Consider the following 18,705-nt stretch of genomic DNA (forward strand, 5'->3'; position numbering starts at 1 on the left):
AGTTGAAAGTCCGTGTTGCCCAGCGACAGCCCCAAAACATCACTGCTCTAGAGGAGATCTGCATGGAGGAATGGGCCAAAATACCAGCAACAGTGTGTGAAAACCTTGTGAAGACTTACAGAAAACGTTTGACCTGTGTCATTGCCAACAAAGCGTATATAACAAAGTATTGAGAAACTTTTGTTATTGACCAAATACTTATTTTCCACCACAATTTGCAAATAAATTCATTAAAAATCCTACAATGTGATTTTCTGGAAAAAAAATTCTCATTTTGTCTGTCATAGTTGACGTGTACCTATGATGAAAATTACAGGCCTCTCTCATCTTTTTAAGTGGGAGAACTTGCACAATTGGTGGCTGACTAAATACTTATTTTCCCCACTGTATGTAGCTTAAGAGACAAGGTTCATGAAATCAATAATTTGCTAGTAACAGATGACATTTATATTCTGACTATCTCTGAAACTCACTTACAGTTGAAGTCGGAAGTTTACATACAACTTATCCAAATACATTTAAACTCAGTTTTTCACCATTCCTGACATTTAATCCTAGTAAAAATTCCCTGTCTTAGGTCAGTTAGGATCACAACTTTATTTTTTAGAATGTGAAATGTCAGAAAAATAGTAGAGAGAATGATTTATTTCAGCTTTTATTTCTTTCATCACATTCCCAGTGGGCCAGAAGTTTACATACACTCAATTAGTATTTGGTAGCATTGCCTTTAAATTGTTTAACTTGGGTCAAACGTTTCGGGTAGCCTACCACAAGCTTCCCACAATAAGTTGGGTGAATTTAGGCCCATTCCTCCTGACGGAGCTGGTGTAACTGAGTCAGGTTTGTAGGCCTCTTTGCTCACACACGCTTTTTCAGTTCTGCCCACACATTTTCTATAGGATTGAGGTCAGGGCTTTGTGATGGCCACTCCAATACCTTGACTTTGTTGTCCTTAAGCCATTTTGCCACAACTTTGGAAGTATGCTTGGGGTCATTGTCCATTTGGAAGACCCATTTGCGACCAAGCTTTAACTTCCTGACTGATGTCTTGAGATGTTGCTTCAATATATCCACATAATTTTCCTTCCTCATGATGCCATCTATTTTGTGAAGTGCACCAGTCCCTCCTGCAGCAAAGCACCCCCACAGCATTATGCTGCCACCCCCGTGCTTCACGGTTGGGATGGTGTTCTTCGGCTTGCAAGCCACCCCCTTTTTACTCCAAACATAACGATGGTCATTATGGCCAAACAGTTCTATTTTTGTTTCATCAGACCAGAGGACATTTCTCCAAAAAGTACGATCTTTGTCCCCATGTGCGATTGCAAACCGTAGTCTGTCTTTTTTATGGCGGTTTTGGAGCAGTGGCTTCTTCCTTGCTGAGCGGCCTTTCAGGTTATGGCGATATAGGACTCATTTTACTTTGGATATAGATACTTTTGTACCTGTTTCCTCCAGCATCTTCACAAGGTCCTTTGCTGTTGTTCTGGGATTGATTTGCACTTTTCGCACCAAAGTACGTTCATCTCTAGGAGACAGAACGTGTCTCCTTCTTTCTTGAGCGGTATGACGGCAGCGTGGTCCCATGGTGTTTATACTTGCATACTATTGTTTGTACAGATGAACGTGGTACCTTCAGGCGTTTGGAAATTGCTCCCAAAGATGAACCAGACTTGTGGAGGTCTACAATTTATTTTCTGAGGTCTTGGCTGATTTATTTTGATTTTCCCATGATGTCAGGCAAAGCGGCACTGAGTTTGAAGGTAGGCCTTGAAATACATCCACAGGTACACCTACAATTGACTCAAATGATGATGTCAATTAGCCTATCAGAAGCTTCTAATGCCATGACATCATTTTCTGGAATTTTCCAAGCTGTTTAAAGGCAGAGTCAACTTAGTGTCTGTAAACTTCTGACCCACTGGAATTGCGATACAGTGAATTATAAGTGAAATAATCTGTCTTTAAACAATTTTTGGAAAAATTACTTGTGTCATGCACAAAGTAGATGTCCTAACCAACTTGCCCAAACTATAGTTTGTTAACAAGAAATGTGTGGAGTGGTTGAAAAACGAGTTTTAATGACTCCAACCTAAGTGTATGTAAACCTCCGACTTCAACTGTACATGTCACTTTTCTAGACACCCAAACCTCTTTACAGTGTAAGGGGAAACTCACCACCCTAACCCCACTTACATACTCTTGCAATAAGTGCCATGGAATCTTTAGTGACCACAGAGTTGGGACACCCGTTTAAAGTCCCATCTTGTTCAATTTTATCAAGGAACATTCATTTAGTTAGTTAGTACTTCAACATTATTAACATTAAATTAATGTTGTAAAAGTGTATGGTATAAATTACAGTGATCTGTCTTTGAACTTACTGCCTTATTCATTTCAGCAGCATATTTCTCTTTGGCTTTTGTTTTTCTGTCTTTGCACTGGTGGCATTCATATATATTTGTGCCCACAACTTGAAAGGGAACACCATTGAATGGGAGACTTGTACTCTCCCAACTAAGTTTTTTTTCCTGCCAAAGGCTGTGCATCTGTTGCATGTCAAGAATATTAGAATGAAAGGCTTGTAAGGAAACTACACGTTGATTTAGCAAATATAATGTCTCCTCTCACAGGAGGCTGCTGAGCGGAGGACGGCTCATAATAATGGCTGGAATGGAGTGAATGAAATGGTATCAAACACATGAAAACTGTGTGTTTGATGTGTTCGATACCATTCCATTATTTCAGTTCCCCTTTCTTCCATTCTCAATGTAATGAATTTTAGTGACATTGCCAATTCTTGTTCCCGAATGTATTTAGTTATTTGGTCCTCAAAGTTGAACTCGAGAAATGCCATTTTGAGAATGCGGCGCTTCCCGCGAACGAAGAACACTCCCTCATCTGATTGGTTCGGTTACGCGGGCCTTCTGAGCCGGTATACACATTATCACACTCCCTCATCTGATTGGTCGGGTAGGCGGGCCTTCTGAGCCGGCATACGCGTCATCACACTCCCTCATCTGATTAGTTGAGTAGGCGGGCCTTCTGACTTTGTGGCTGTGGTGACTAGTGACCACAGACATGGGGAGATTTGCACGAAAAGACACGTTTCTGCCAAACGTGAAAAGGGGGTATCTGCATCCTAAAATGGTGACCCGAGTATGGGCGAATGGGTGTCTTTCTTAACACACAACTACTATACATTGAGCTACCGTACCGCGATAATCTGTACTTCTGTTTTGAAGCCAGAGGATAAGTCTGAGTCGTATTTCACTGTTAGTTTTACACAAATAATTCTAAATGTTCTGTTATAAAACTGATGATTGTTTATTTTGTATTAAAAGTAGGCCAACTCATGATGGGTGTACTGTTGCTTCATGCCTTATATGTGTGTGCTTACTGTGACTGTCACCCTGATATTGGCTACTAGGTAGCTACTTCCAACGCCGTTGCCGAACAGTATTATTATTATTATTATTATTTTTTCACCTTTATTTAACCAGGTAAGCCAGTTGAGAACAAGTTCTCATTTACAACTGCGACCTGGCCAAGATAAAGCAAAGCAGTGCGATGAAAACAACAACACAGAGTTACATATGGGGTAAACAAAACATAAAGTCAAAAATACAAACAGAAAATATATATACAGTGTGTGCGAATGTAGTAAGTTATGGAGGTAAGGCAATAAATAGGCCATTGTCACAAGCTGGGCTTGAACTCCGGTCTCAGATGTGGAGAGCTGGGGGTAATACCCCTTAGCCACAGAGGAGGTGTAGTAGGACCCAAATGAAACACCCAAGGCAATACTCCAGGCAAGTAGATTTAATGTAAAAACAAAAGTTCTTAGCACTTCAAAAATAGTCCAACAAAAGTTCTTCTCAGAAAGAGGTATACTAACAAAACAGGAGGCAAAACAAAATAACTCCACGAGGGGAGAAAAACAAACCAAAGATAACTTAGAAAACCTTACTTGGAAAGACACGGTGGAACAAAGCAGGAGACACATAGCCAGGACTCAATAACCAAGTGAGAAACAAGGGGAAAACACACAGCTAAAATACACAAGGGGAAACAAGGCACAGGTGACCTGGATCAAACTAATTAGGACACACGAGGAAGAACTAAGGCAGAGGGGGAACACAGATGACCTCTAGAGGCCCGGAGACAAACAGGAGGCAGGAAGCTGACAGGACCCCCTCCTCTAGGAACGACTCCTGACGTTCCTTCCAGAACACCCCGGCCCCAGGGGTGCGAAAATCTCGGATCAAACCTGGGTCCAGGATGTCCCTGGCTGGAACCCAGGAGCGCTCCTCTGGCCCGTAGCCCTCCCAGTCCACCAGATACTGCAGAGAGTTCTGGACCCTCCGGGAGTCCAGTATCCGGCGGACTGTGTAGGCTGGCTGGCCGTCAATGATCCTGGGAGGTGGCGGGGGTCTGCGTGGGGGGGCAAAAGGAGAAGACAAGACAGGTTTAAGGAGTGAAACATGGAAAGTGGGGTTAACTCTAAGGGGAGCGAGGCAGAACCAAACGATACGAAACAGGGTTAACCTTTCTAGCAATGCGGAAAGGGCCGATGTATCTCTGGGAAAGCTTCCTGGATTCGACCCGGAGGGGCAGGTTCTTAGTGGCCAACCAAACTCTTTGACCAGCTCGGAAACTAGGGGCCGTCCGGCGGTGTCGATTAGCCTGACTTTGGTATCTCTGGGAGGTCCGAAGGAGGATACACCTGGCCTTCTTCCAGGTCCGCCTACAGCGTTGGACAAAGCGCTGGGCCGAAGGAACACCAACTTGCGCCTCTTCCTCTGGAAATAATGGAGGGTTGTAACCGAACTGGCATTCGAAGGGGGACAATCCGGTGGCTGAAGACTGGAGGGTGTTGTGGGCATATTCAGCCCAAATGATATAGGTGGCCCAAGACGTGGGATTACTGGCCGCCATACACCGCAGGGTGGTCTCCAGATCCTGATTAATCCGTTCCGTTTGGCCATTAGACTCTGGATGGAACCCCGACGATAGGCTGGCTGTGGCCCCAATAAGCCTGCAGAAGGCCCCCAAAACCGGGACGAGAATTGGGGACCTCGGTCAGAGACCACGTCCAGGGGAATGCCAAATATCCGGAAGACATGGTTCATGAGGAGCTCAGCAGTCTCCTTAGCCGAGGGCAGCTTGGGCAGGGGAATAAACCGGGCCGCCTTAGAGAACCGGTCAACGATCACTAGGATGACGGTGTTGCCCTGGGATGGAGGAAGTCCCGTAACAAAGTCCAGAGAAAGGTGTGACCATGGCCTTCGAGGAATAGGTAAGGGATGGAGCAGTCCCTGGGGTCGCTGGCGTGCCGACTTTCCCTGGTTGCACACCGGGCAGGCCTCAACATAGACCTGCACGTCCTTCCTGATGGACGGCCACCAAAACCGCCCGTCGGAGGAATTCCAGTGTGCGAGCACTGCCTGGATGGCATGTCAAGGGCGACTCATGACCCCACTGCAAGACGCGGGCCCGAACAGAGAGAGGAACGTACAGGCGACCGGCAGGACCACCGCCCGGATCGGGCTCATGGACAAGGGCTTCTCGTACCCCTCTTTCTAGTTCCCACTGAAGAGGTGCGACGATCCTAGACCTCGGAATAATCGATGCCAAGGGCTTCTCTTGTACCTCGGGAGAATAGGCTCGAGACAGGGCATCCGGCTTGACGTTCTTGGTGCCAGGTCGGTAAGACAGGAGGAACTGGAATCGATTAAAGAAAAGGGACCATCGTGCTTGCCGAGGGTTCATCCGCTTAGCCTGTTGGAGATATTCCAGGTTCTTGTGGTCTGTGAGAACCTGGAACGGGTGCTGAGCCCCCTCAAGCCAATGGCGCCACTCTTCCAAGGCCAGTTTTACTGCAAGTAACTCTAGATCCCCCACGTGGTAGTTGCGCTCGGCCTCAGACAGGCGGCGAGACATGAAGGCACAAGGGTGTAATCTCCCATCCTCACCCCTCTGTGACAGGACGGCTCCCACCCCCCACCTCTGAGGCGTCCACCTCCACCACGAAAGGTCTTTCTGGGTCAGGAGTCACCAGAATCGGAGCAGACGTGAAGCGGCGCTTGAGATCCTCGAAGGCCCCTGCTGCTTCCGGACCCCAGTGAATCTTGGTCCCTCCTCCCTTGGTAAGCGTCGTCAAGGGGGCTACCACCGAGCTGAAATTCTTGATGAACTTCCGATAGAAGTTAGAAAAGCCAATGAACCGTTGAACCTCCTTGACCGTGGCAGGTGTGGGCCAGCTGCGGACCGCTTCGACCTTCTTGGGATCCATCTCTAGGTGCCCGGGAGTGACAATAAACCCGAGAAACTGAGTCTGAGAAACATGAAATTCACACTTCTCAGGTTTAACGTAGAGGTGATTGTCCAGGAGCCTCTGGAGAACCCGGCTAACATGCCCCTCATGCTCCTTCAGTGACCTCGAGAAGATGAGGATATCGTCCAGGTACACGAAGACGAACAGATTAAGCATATCCCGGAGAACATCATTAATCAGGGCTTGGAATACTGCGGGGGCATTGGTGAGCCCGAACGGCATCACCCGATATTCATAGTGCCCCGTGGGCGTGTTGAACGCCGTCTTCCATTCGTCACCTTGCCGGATCCGCACGAGATGGTAAGCATTGCGGAGATCCAGTTTAGTAAAAATGGAAGCCCCTTGAAGCAGCTCAAAAGCAGTGGCCATGAGAGGAAGAGGGTATCGATTCCGAACCGTGATCTTGTTGAGTCCCCGGTAATCAATACAAGGCCTAAGGCCCCCGTCCTTCTTTTCAACAAAAAGAAGCCCGCCCCAGCCGGGAAGTAGAGGCATGGATGAGGCCAGCTGCCAAGGACTCCTTAATGTAGGTGTCCATAGCGGCGTGCTCGGGGGAGGACAAGGAAAAGATCCGACCTCTAGGAGGGCAGCACCCAGGGAGTAGATCAATGGCACAGTCATACGTGCGATGAGGCGGTAAGGAAGTAGCCCGGGCCTTGCTGAACACAGCCTTGAACCGATGGTAAACACTGGGGACTAGGGAGACGTCAACAGACTCTTGAAACTGGGTACTAGGGGCTGAGGAACTCTGAAGCATACAGGTGAGTTGGCAAGTGGGACCCCAGCTTAGAATGGTGCCAGTAGACCAGTCGATCTGGGGATTATGTCTGCATAGCCAAGGGTGACCCAGGATTATAGGATACTCGGGAGAGTCAATGAGATAGAAGGTTTCCTCCTGCTGGTGTTGAGAGATGGTAAGTCGCAGGGACTGAGTCGCCTCTGTAACCTTTCCTGGTTCCAGAGGTCTGCCATCTAAGGCTGTAACTGCCTGGGGATGAGGAAGTAGTTGGGTCGGGATCTTAAGTTCCTTAGCCAAGGTTACATCCAGGAAATCACCTGCGGCACCGGAATCGATCATAGCCTGGACCCGATGCTGGTGGCCCTCCCAGGACAGAGTGGCTGGAATAGCCAGGACAGCGTTAGTAGGAGGAGCTCTAATTCTCCCCATCACAGCCCTCCTGTAGCTGGGCGGGGACTGGCGTTTCCCGAAAGCTCGGGGCAAGTGGAGCGGAAGTGGCCGGCAACCCCGCAGTAGAGGCACCGACGCTCCCTCATGCGACGTTCCCTTTCGTTGGGAGAAAGCCTGGAACGGCCTAACTGCATGCTCTCCAGTGAATCATGGAGCAGTTCAGGAGCCGGGGAAGCTCTGAATGACGGAGTCCAAACAGGAGAAACAGAGCTGCTCCGAGGAACTTGGGACTGAGACACCTGGCGGCGAGCCGTTCTCCGCTCTCTTAGACGATTGTCCAGGCGGATGGCCAAGGCTATGAGGGACTCGAGATCTCCAGCTGGTTCTCGGGTGGCTAACTCATCTTGAAGGGGCTCAGATAACCCTCCCTGAAAGCAGACCCTCAGCGCTTCATCATTCCATCCGCTCCTTGCTGCTATGGTCCGAAAATCAATGGCGAAATCTGCCGTGCTTCGGGGGCCCTGACGGAGAGACAGTAGGCGCTTGGAAGCCTCCCGCCCACTGACAGGATGATCGAACACCCGCTTGAACTCTTCTACAAATGCAGCGTGGGAGTCACAACAGGCCTCCTGGGACTGCCACACCGCAGAGGCCCAGGCGAGCGCCTTGTCTGAAAGAAGGGTAATGATGTAGGCAATCTTGGAACGGTCTGTGGGAAAACTTGAGGGTTGGAGCTCGAAGGTGAGGGAGCATTGGGTGAGGAAACCCTGGCAAGAGCTTGGATCCCCAGAAAAGGGCTTGGGAGGTGGTAGTCGGGGCTCCGCCAACCGAGAAGGCCTGTCGTCACTGGGAGGTGACCTGGGGGAAGGGAGAGGACCAAGGAGGCGTTCAAAGAGCTGGTGAAGGGAACTCATCATTTCGGCCAGGAGTTGAGAATGTCTAGCCATCAGCTCCTCTTGTCGGCTGAGAACGGCTTCATGGCGCTGGAAAGAAGCCTCATGTCGAGTGATCACCGCCAACAGGTCCTGGGAACTGAGTGTTTCTGGGTCCATGATGACTTGGTTATTCTGTCACAAGCTGGGCTTGAACTCCGGTCTCAGATGTGGAGAGCTGGGGGTAATACCCCTTAGCCACAGAGGAGGTGTAGTAGGACCCAAATGAAACACCCAAGGCAATACTCCAGGCAAGTAGATTTAATGTAAAAACAAAAGTTCTTAGCACTTCAAAAAATAGTCCAACAAAAGTTCTTCTCAGAAAGAGGTATACTAACAAAACAGGAGGCAAAACAAAATAACTCCACGAGGGGAGAAAAACAAACCAAAGATAACTTAGAAAACCTTACTTGGAAAGACACGGTGGAACAAAGCAGGAGACACATAGCCAGGACTCAATAACCAAGTGAGAAACAAGGGGAAAACACACAGCTAAAATACACAAGGGGAAACAAGGCACAGGTGACCTGGATCAAACTAATTAGGACACACGAGGAAGAACTAAGGCAGAGGGGAACACAGATGACCTCTAGAGGCCCGGAGACAAACAGGAGGCAGGAAGCTGACAGGCCATAGTGCAAAATAGTTACAATTTCGTATTAACACTGGAATGATAGATGTGCAAAAGATGATGTGCAAATAGAGATACTGGGGTGCAAATTAGCTAAATAAATAACAATATGGGGATGAGGTAGTTGGGTGGGCTAATTTCAGAATGGCTGTGTACAGGTGCAGTGATCGGTAAGCTGCTCTGACAACTGACGCTTAAAGTTAGTGAGGGAGATAAGAGTCTCCAGCTTCAGATATTTTTGCAGTTCGTTCCAGTCATTGGCAGCAGAGAACTGGAAGGAATGGCGGCCAAAGGAGGTGTTGGCTTTGGGGATGACCAGTGAGATATACCTGCTGTAGCGCAGACTACGGGTGGGTGTTGCTATGGTGACCAGTGAGCTAAGGTAAGACGGGGATTTGCCTAGCAGTGATTTATAGATGACCTGGAGCCAGTGGGTTTGGCGACGAATATGTAGTGAGGGCCAGCCAACAAGAGCGTACAGGTCACAATGGTGGGTAGTATATGGGGCTTTGGTGACAAAACGGATGGCACTGTGATAGACTACATCCAATTTGCTGAGTAGAGTGTTGGAGGCTATTTTGTAAATGACATCGCCGAAGTCAAGGATCGGTAGGATAGTCAGTTTTACGAGGGCATGTTTGGCAGCATGAGTGAAGGAGGCTTTGTTGTGAAATAGGAAGCTGATTCTAGATCTAACTTTTGATTGGAGATGCTTTATGTGAGTCTGGAAGGAGAGTTTACAGTCTAACCAGACACCTAGGTATTTGTAGTTGTCCATATACTCTAGGTCAGACCCGCCGAGATTAGTGATTCTAGTCGGGTGGGCGGGTGCAAGCAGCGTTCGGTTGAAGAGCATGCATTTAGTTTTACTAGTATTTAAGAGCAGTTGGAGGCTATGGAAGGAGTGTTGAATGGCGTTGAAGCTCGTTTGGAGGTGTCCAATGAAGGGCCAGATGTATATAAAATGGTGTCGTCCGCATAGAGGTGGATCCGAGCTTTACCAGCAGCAAGAGCAACATCATTGATAAACACAGAGAATAGAGTCGGCCCGAGAATTGAACCCTGTGGCACCCCCATAGAGACGGCCAGAGGTCCAGACAACAGGCCCTACGATTTGACACATTGAACTCTATCTGAGAAGTAGTTGGTGAACCAGGTGAGGCAGTCATTAGAAAAACCAAGGCTATTTAGTCTGCCAATAAGAATGCGGTGGTTGACAGAGTCAAAAGCCTTGGCCAGGTCGATGAAGACGGCTGCGCAGTACTGTCTTTTATCGATCGTGGTTATAATATCGTTTAGGACCTTAAGCGTGGCTGAGGTGCACCCATGACCAGCTCGGAAACCGGATTGCATAGCGGAGAAGGTACGGTGGGATTTGAAATGGTCGGTGATCTGTTTGTTAACTTGGCTTTCAAATACTTTCGAAGGGCAGGGCAGGATGGATATAGGTCTGTAACAGTTTGGATCTAGAGTGTCACCCCCTTTGAAGAGGGGGATGACCGCGGCAGCTTTCCAATCTCTGAGGATCTCAGACGTTACGAAAGAGAGGTTGAACAGGCAAGAAATAGGGGTTGCGACAATTTCGTCGGCTATTTTTAGAGCTTTTTCAGAACATCAGCTGTCTGAATTTGTGTGAAGGAGAAGCGGGGGGGCATGGGCAAGTTGCAGCGGAGGGTGCAGAGCTGGTGGCCGGGGTAGTGGTAGCCAGGTGGAAAGCATGGCCAGCCGTAGCAAAATGCTTGTTGAAATTCTCGATTATTGTAGATTTATCGGTGGTGACAGTGTTTCCTAGCCTCAGTGCAGTGGGCAGCTGGGAGGAGGTGCTCTTATTCTACATGGACTTTACAGTGTCCTAAAACTTTTTGGAGTTAGTGCTACAGGATGCACATTTCTGTTTGAAAAAGCTAGCCTTTCCTTTCCTAACTGATTGTGTATATTGGTTCCTGACTTCCCTGAAAAGTTGCATATCGCGGGGGCTGTTCAATGCTAATGCAGTACGCCACAGGATGTTTTTGTGCTGGTCAAGGGCAGTCAAGTCTGAGGAGAACCAGGGGCTATATCTGTTCTTAGTTCTGAATTTTTTGAATGGGGCATGCTTATTTAAGATTGAGAGGAAAGCACTTTTAAAGAACAACCAGGCATCCTCTACTGACGGAATGAGGTCAATATCCATCCAGGATACCCGGGCCAGGTCAATTAGAAAGGCCTGCTCGCTAAAGTGTTTTAGGGAGCGTTTGACAGTGATGAGGGGTGGTCGTTTGACCGCGGACCCATTACGGACGCAGGCAATAAGGCAGTGATCGCTGAGATCCTGGTTGAAGACAGCGGAGGTGTATTTAGAGGGTACATTTGTCAGGATGATATCTATGAGGGTGCCCATGTTTACAGATTTAGGGTTGTACCTGGTAGGTTCGTTGATAATTTGTGTGAGATTGAGGGCATCTAGTTTGGATTGTAGGTTGGCCGGGGTGTTAAGCATATCCCAGTTTAGGTCACCAAGCAGTACGAACTCTGAGGATAGATGGGGGGCAATCAGTTCACATATGGTGTCCAGGGCACAGCTCGGGGCCAGAGGGGGGTCTGTAGCAAGCGGCAACAGTGAGAGACTTATTTCTGGAAAGGTGGATTTTTAGAAGTAGAAGCTCAAACTGTTTGGGCACAGACCTGGATAGTACGATAGAGCTCTGCAGGCTATCTCTACAGTAGATTGCAACCCCACCCCCTTTGGCAGTTCTATCGAGACGGAAAATGTTGTAGTTGGGGATGGACATTTCTGAATTTTTGGTGGCCTTCCTAAGCCAGGATTCAGACACTGCTAGGACATCAGGGTTGGCGGAGTGTGCTAACGCAGTGAATAACTCAAACTTAGGGAGGAGGCTTCGGATGTTAACGTGCAAAAAACCAATGCTTTTACGGTTACAGAAGTCAACAAATGATAACGCCTGGGGAGTAGGAGTGATACTGGGGGCTACAGGGCCTGGGTTAACCTCTACATCACCAGAGGAACAGAGGAGGAGTAGAATAAGGATACAGCTAAAGGCTTTAAGTACTGGTCTTCTAGTGCGTTGGGTACAGAGAAAAAAAGGGGTAGGTTTCCGGGCGTTGTAGAATAGATTCAGGGCATTATGTACAGAAAAGGATATGGAAGGATATGAGTACAGTGGAGGTAAACCTAAGCGTTGGGTAACGATGAAAGAGATAGCATCACTGGAGGCACCGATTGAGTCGGTCTCCGCGTGTATGGGGGGTGGGACAAAGGAGCTATCTATGGCAGGTTGAGCTGGGCTGGGGGATCTACAGTGAAATAGTACAATAAGAAATAACCGAAACAGCAATAAGCAAGGCATATTGAAATGGGAGAGAGGCATAAAGCAATCACAGGTGTTATTCGAGAGCTAAGACAACAGCTGGTAATGGCGACAAAGTTAGGGCTGAGGCTAAACATAAACAGGATGCGGTACCGTATAAAGGAACAGTCCAGCAGGCATCAGCTGTATAGCTGAGTTATCATAAGGTCCGGTGAACAGCAATAGGAGAGTTCGGAGGTAGTTCGGGGGCTGCTATAGCACTAGCAAGCAAGAGGCCACGGCTAGCGTGTGCTAGCGGGCCGGGGCTAGCATATGGATCTTCGTGGTCAACGTCGTAACGGGAAACCTGTTGTAATCACATCAGACGATTTCGTCGGCAGACCAGTCGTGTTGGATCGGCGGGGCTCCATGTCAACACTAGGAGGTCCCATCCGGTTGACAGAGAGGTAGATAGCCGGGAGATGGGCCTGGCTCGCGGCTAGCTCGAGGCTGATTAGCCAACAACAACGTCCATTTGATTGCAGCTATCTAGCTACGATGATCCGGTGTTAAAGGTCCAGTGAATCAGTGATTCCGGCAGAAAAAACGATATGTTCTGGGTAGATAACGCGTAGTGCTTGTCAAGCGGGAACGAAGGCCACTGTGTCCCTGTGTTGTTGCCATTCATACCCTCCCCATTGAGTAGACTGTATGCATCAACGAAGGCCACTGTGTCTCGGCCTTGTCTCAGGATTGTAAGTTGGTGGTTGAGGATATCCCTCTAGTGGTGCGGGGGCTGTGCTTTGGCAGAGTGGGTGGGGTTATATCCTTCCTGTTTGGCCCTGTCCGGGGGTTTCTTCGGATGGGGCCACAGTGTCTCCGGACCGCTCCTGTCTCAGCCTCCAGTATTTATGCTGCAGTAGTTTATGTGTCGGGGGGCTGGGGTTAGTTGGTTATACCTGGAGTACTTCTCCTGTCTTATCCAGTGTCCTGTGTGAATTTAAGTATGCTCTCTCTAATTCTCTCGTTCTCTCTTTCTCTCTGAGAACCTGAGCCCTAGGACCATACGTCAGGACTACCGGGCATGATGACACCTTGCTGTCCCCAGTCCGCCTGGCCTTGCTGCTATTCCAGTTTCAACTGTTCTGCCTGCGGTTACGAAACCCCTACCTGTCCCAGACCTGCTGTTTTCAACTCTTAATGATCGGCTATGAAAAGCCAACTGAGATTTATTCCTGATTATTATTTGACCATGCTTGTCACTTATGAACATTTTTGAACATCTTGGCATGGTTCTGTTATAATCTTCACCCGGCACAGCCAGAAGAGGACTGGCCACCCCTCATAGCCTGGTTCCTCTCTAGGTTTCTTCCTAGGTTTTCGCCTTTCTAGGGAGTTTTTCCTAGCCACCGTGCTTCTACACCTGCATTACTAGCTGTTTGGGGTTTTAGGCTGGGTTTCTGTACAGCACTTCGAGATATTAGCTGATGTAAGAAGGGCTATATAAAATAAAATTGATTGATTGATCAAGGTGACATCTATATGGTTATCAATATTAGTTATTTCTTGTGTAAGCTGCTATCCTACTTGAAATAAATTCATGGGAGGAAGGGGAAAGAATTGCTACCGCCGGCGACATGACCTTGCAGCTACCGAGTAGGAAGCACCTCTCAGTGGTCAGCAGGCACGTCGAAACAACAGCGGTGTACTGGTCGCTGGTGTCGTGACGTGCCTTTCATTATTGTGATGACTATTATTTATCGAATAATTACCTACTATGTTTAATTGTTACTAGTGTCACGACCGTCTTCAAAGGGAGTAGACCAAAGCGCAGCGTTTGAAGTGAACATGACTTTATTAATAAAGTGCAACACGAAAAACAATAAACAACGACGAAACGTGAAGTCCAACAGTACAAAGACTGAACACGGAACAAAAACCCACAAACACAAGGTGAAAACACACAGTTTAAATATGGCTCCCAATCAGAGATAACGAGCCGACAGCTGACACTCGTTACCTCCGATTGGGAGTCACATGACTAATCAAAACCAACAAAACCAAACACACCCAATAACACAACATAACCTACCCAAAACCCAACAAAACGAACACACCCTGACTCAAAATACAAGTCCCGGAGCCAGAGTGTGACAGTACCCCCCCCTAAAGGCGCGGACTGCGACCGCGCCTCACAACCCCACAATAGGGGGAGGGCTGGGTGGGTGTTGCTCCTCGGAGGCGGCTCCGGCTCGGGCTTGACCACCACCCCACTATAGTCACTACCCACTCTCGTAGCCTCCTCCAAATGACCACCCTCCAATTTAACCCACCTGGATTAAGGGGCAGCACCGGACTAAGGGGTAGCACCGGACTAAGGGGCAGCACCAGGATAAGAGGCAGCACCAGGCTAAGGGGCAGCACCGGACTGAATGGCGGATCCTGGCTGGCTGGCTCTGGCGGATCCTGGCTGGCTGGCGGATCCTGGCTGGACGGCTCTGGCAGATCCTGGCTAGACGGCTCTGGCGGATCCTGGCTGGGCGGCTCTGGCGGATCCTGGCTAGACGGCTCTGGCGGATCCTGGCTGGACGGCTCTGGCGGATCCTGGCTGGACGGCTCTGGCGGATCCTGGCTGGACGGCTCTGGCGGATCCTGGCTGGACGGCTCTGGCGGATCCTGGCTGGACGGCTCTGGCGGATCCTGGCTGGACGGCTCTGGCGGATCTGGCTGGCTCATGGCTGGCTGACGGATCTGGCTGCTCATGGCTGGCTGACGGATCTGGCTGCTCATGGCTGGCTGGCGGATCTGGCTGCTCATGGCTGGCTGACGGATCTGGCTGCTCGCGGCTGGCTGACGGATCTGGCTGCTCGTGGCTGGCTGACGGATCTGGCTGCTCATGGCTGGCTGACGGATCTGGCTGCTCACGGCTGGCTGACGGATCTGGCTGCTCATGGCTGGCGGAAGGCTCTGGCTGATCCTGTCTGGCGGAAGGCTCTGGCTGATCCTGTCTGGCGGAAGGCTCTGGCTGATCCTGTCTGGCGGAAGGCTCTGGCTGATCCTGTCTGGCGGACGGCTCTAGCGGCTCCTGTCTGGCGGAAGGCTCTAGCGGCTCCCGGTCTGGCGGACGGCTCTGAAGGCTCATGGCAGACGGGCGGCTTTGCAGGCTCAGTACAGACGGGGCGGCTTTAGCGCCGTTGGGCAGACGGGCAGTTCAAGCGCCGTTGGGCAGAGCGGGCAGTTCAGGCGCCATTGGGCAGACGGGCAGTTCAGGCGCCGTTGGGCAGACGGGCAGTTCAGGCGCCGTTGGGCAGACGGGCAGTTCAGGCGCCGTTGGGCAGACGGGCAGTTCAGGCGCCGTTGGGCAGACGGGCAGTTCAGGCGCCGTTGGGCAGACGGCAGACTCTGGCCGGCTGAGACGCACTGTAGGCCTGATCGTGGGGCCGGAACTGGTGGTCCCGGGCTGAGGACACGCATCTCAGGGCTAGTGCGGGGAGCAGCAACAGGCCGGGCTGGGCTGGCGACGCACCCCGTAGGCTTCGTGCGTGGAGCAGGAACAGGCCGGGCTGGACTGGTGACGCACCCCGTAGGATCCGTGCGTGGAGCAGGAACAGGCCGGGCTGGGCTGGTGACGCACATCGTGGACCTGGTGCGTGGAGTAGGAACAGGCCGGTCCGTACCGGGAACACACACCACTGGCCTTAACTGGGGGATCAGGAACGGGCCGGACCGGACTGGTAACACACCTCAGTCTCTCACGCCGTGCCACAACAACTTCCCTCCCTCTACTCGCCAATGGCTCCCGTAATCCGATAGCCTTCTCTCCACATCTCCCTGTGGCAGCCTCCTGCTGCCCAGGCGCCCAAGCCATGTGCCCCCCCCCCAAAGTTTTTTGGGGTTGCCTCTCGTCCTTCCGACGATGGCCCTGCTGATGCCGTTGCTCCTCTCCTGCCAGGTTCTCCCCCTTCATCGCCCTCCGGTACCGGACGGCCTCCTCCTGCGTAATATGTCCCCAGCCGAGGAGGACATCCACCAGCGTTATCTCCTTACCCGGCGCTTCCTCCCCAAGAAATTCTTGGGTAGTACTCTCGGGCTTCCAGCCTTGCCTCCGTGCTGCCTCCTCATATCGCCGCCTCTCGGCTTTAGCTGCCTCCAGCTCTTCACGAGGACGGCGATATTCTCCCCGGTTGTGCCCAAGGCCCCTTACCATCCAGAATCTCCTCCCATGTCCATGAATCCTTTATGGGTGGATATAAATCCTGTGTAGGTGGATCCTGTTGCCGCTTGACACGCTGCTTGGTCCTTTTATGGTGGGGTTTTCTGTCACGACCGTCTTCAAAGGGAGTAGACCAAAGCGCAGCGTTTGAAGTGAACATGACTTTATTAATAAAGTGCAACACGAAAAACAATAAACAACGACGAAACGTGAAGTCCAACAGTACAAAGACTGAACACGGAACAAAAACCCACAAACACAAGGTGAAAACACACAGTTTAAATATGGCTCCCAATCAGAGATAACGAGCCGACAGCTGACACTCGTTACCTCCGATTGGGAGTCACATGACTAATCAAAACCAACAAAACCAAACACACCCAATAACACAACATAACCTACCCAAAACCCAACAAAACGAACACACCCTGACTCAAAATACAAGTCCCGGAGCCAGAGTGTGACAACTAGTTTAAATTAATCATGTAACAATTAACTCATTAGGAATTTGGGGCACCACGGGAAAAGTTGTTTAACAAGTTACCGTTTCCCGAATTAACTCTAAAGATATCTAGATATTCCTTATAATTTAACAGTCATTTATTAATCATTTACCTCAAATCAGTCTCATTCTGAAAGTTGTAGGCTCTTTAAGTTTGCACGAACCCGGGTCTTACTGATCATTCCTTACCACACAAATTGATTTAATTATTTATTTACTAACTAATTAAAAATGATAACACAAGATACAAACACGTACACGGTATAGGTAGGATTAGAAACTTAATACTGTACAGTGAAAACGGGTCCCTAGCGGACTAACACAATATGACACTTGTTACAAAAGATGGTGATTTAAAGAGAGAGAGAGAGAGAGAGAGAGAGAGAGAGAGAGAGAGAGAGAGAGAGAGAGAGAGAGAGAGAGAGAGAGAGAGAGAGAGAGAGAGAGAGAGAGAGAGAGAGAAAACACTTGGATACACATGGACCTACACTCACAGTAATCCTAATACTTTGCCCAGAACTGCCGCCCATTAAGGAAGAAAAGCAATGCATTAATTTACGTGTTAGAGGTCTCCTGGTGTATCTCTGTTGGACCCAGGCCATTGTGGGAAGGGGTCTATTGGACCTTCTCTCTCGGATGGCCTTTTAGATGTAAGGCTCAGATTGTCCACAAGAGGTCACAGTGTCCTTCTTCTTAGTTGTCTGTTTACTTTCACTCGTTCTGGAAGTGGTCTTCTGGATGATCCCCTGTGGGGTGATGAGAGCAGTGTAGTAGACAATGGTTTGAAGAGAGTAACAGGATGGTCCCACTTAAATTCACCTTCTTAGATACAGTACTTAGAACAGCTACTCAGCCGTAACATTGATTGTTAGTGGAGGCAACTTTGTCGTCTTCACCTCGTGTTGATTTTCAGGGTCGGGACCAATATGGACAAAAGCTGCAGCTTGAGGTTCGTCTAGTCTGATCTGATAATTCTTATCTCAGTCTTTTATGCACTCTGGTAAAGAGGGGCGTTTCCGTCATACTGACACGCTCTCTGAGCTCCCTCGGGCGTGGCTAGTTATGAGGCAAAAGTATTATTATCACTATGATTTTGATAGAAAGCTAAAATCACATTCCTATCTTCAGGAAAACATTGTCTTCCTCCTTGATATTTTCTACACAAGGTAAAGGATGTAAGCCTGATATCCACAGTGTAAAAGCTCTTCAAGTCACAATGTTTTCCTTATAACGCCTTTATACAATTTTTTATGACATCACAAAATAGACATTCATTTCCCATATTCCATTTCTCATCATTCCCAACGTTTGGATGTTGAAATATATTATCCCAATGTTCATTGTTGCATGTGAAGTATTTGGGCGGGAAAAGTCTCTGCCTGGCCATTTGCCAAGCTGATGTGATCCTCACCCAGGGAGAGTCATGACACTGGCTTATCGACTCGTGCAGCTCAATCAGCCATGAAAAACGTCTTGAGTGGCAACAAATCTGCCCAATTAGCTGATTTGCTTTCCATACACCCACTTCTTTCGACACACCCACTTGCCCATACTCCGGTCGCCATATTGGGCTGCAGCTGCCCATTCCACAAATAGCACAATGAGCCAGATGTTTTACCGGATGTATAAATCTGAAGCATCCGGTTGGCATTTCCACTCACCACCAGATATGGT

At 49.3% G+C, this 18,705-nt stretch overlaps 1 protein-coding gene across 2 annotated transcripts in view; it reads left to right on the forward strand.

The window, feature by feature from the left end:
• LOC121576828 (ceramide synthase 1) overlaps positions 1-18,705 on the forward strand; it is an 84,693-nt gene that overhangs the window by 34,671 nt on the left and 31,317 nt on the right. The gene's annotated exons all lie outside the window — the stretch shown is intronic.

This window comes from Coregonus clupeaformis, chromosome 11 (genome assembly GCF_020615455.1).
Source record: "Coregonus clupeaformis isolate EN_2021a chromosome 11, ASM2061545v1, whole genome shotgun sequence".
Lineage (NCBI taxonomy): Eukaryota > Metazoa > Chordata > Actinopteri > Salmoniformes > Salmonidae > Coregonus > Coregonus clupeaformis.